Here is a 1,424-nt window from a genome sequence, read left to right on the forward strand (position 1 = left end):
TCTTAATTTCTGCCTTCATTTCATTGTTTATCCAGTCGACATTCAGGAGCCAGTTGTTCAGTTTCCATGAAACTGGGCAGTTCTGAGTTAGTTTGTTAATTTGAGCTCTAATTTGATTGCACTGTGGTCTGAGAGACTGTTATGATTTCCATTCTTTTGCATTTGCTGAGGAGTGATTTACTTCCAATTATGTGGTCAATTTTAGAGTAGGTGTGATGTGGTGCTGAGAAGAATTTATATTCTGTGGATTTGGGGTGGAGATTTCTGTAGATGTCTATTAGGTCTGCTTGGTCCAGATCTGAGTTCAAGTTCTGGATATCCTTGTTAATTTTGTGTCTCGTTGATCTGTCTAATGTTGACAGTGGAGTGTTAAAGTCTCCCACTATTATTATGTGGGAGTCTAAGTCTCTTTGTAGGTCGTTAAGAACTTGCTTTACATACCTGGATGCTCCTGTACTGGGTGAGTATATATTTAGGATTGTTAGTTTTTCTTGATGCATTGATCCTTTTACCATTATGTAATGTCCTTCCTTATCTCTTTTGATCTTTATTGGTGTAAAGTCCATTTTATCACAGACTAGAATTGCAACTCCTGCTTTTTTTTTGCTCTCCATTTGCTTGATAAATCTTCCTCCATCCCTCTATTTTGAGCCTATGTGTTTCCTTGCATGTTAGATGAGTTTCCTGAATACAGCACACTGATGGGTTTTCATGTTTATCCAATTTGCCACTCTGTGTCTTTTGATTGGGGCATTTAGCCCATTTACATTTAAGGTTAATATTGTTATGTGTGAATATGATCCTGCCATTTTGTTGCTAGCTGGTTGTTTTGCCCATTAGTTGATGCAGTTTCTTCATTGTATCAATGGTCTTTACCATTTGGTACCTTTTTGGAGTGGCTGGTACTGGTTGTTCCTTTCTATGTTTAGTGCTTTTTACAGGCACTCTTGTAAGGCAGGCCTGGTGGTGACAAAATCTCTCAGCAGTTGCTTGTCCATAAAGGATTTTATTTCTCCTTCCCTTATGAAGCTTAGTGTGGCTAGATATGAAATTCTAGGTTGAAAATTCTTTTCTTTAAGGATGTTTAATATTGGCCCCCACTCTCTTCTGGCTTGTAGGGTTTCTGCCAAGAGATCCTCTGTGAGTCTGATGGGCTTCCCTTTGTGGGTAACCCGACCTTTCTCTCTGGCTGCACTTAGCATTTTTTCTTTCACTTAAACCCTGGTGAATCTGATGATTATGTTCCTTGGGGTTGCTCTTCTTGAGGAATGTCTTTGTGGTGTTCTCTGTATTTCCTGGACTTGAATGTTGGCCTGCCTTGCTAGGTTGGGGACATTCTCTTGGATAGTATCCTGAAGAGTGTTTTCCAGCTTGTATTAATTCTCTCCATCACATTCAGGTACACGTATCAAACGTAGATTAGG

The sequence above is a fragment of the Cebus imitator genome, unplaced genomic scaffold, assembly GCF_001604975.1.
Source record: "Cebus imitator isolate Cc_AM_T3 unplaced genomic scaffold, Cebus_imitator-1.0 Scaffold84, whole genome shotgun sequence".
In the NCBI taxonomy this organism is placed as follows: domain Eukaryota; kingdom Metazoa; phylum Chordata; class Mammalia; order Primates; family Cebidae; genus Cebus; species Cebus imitator.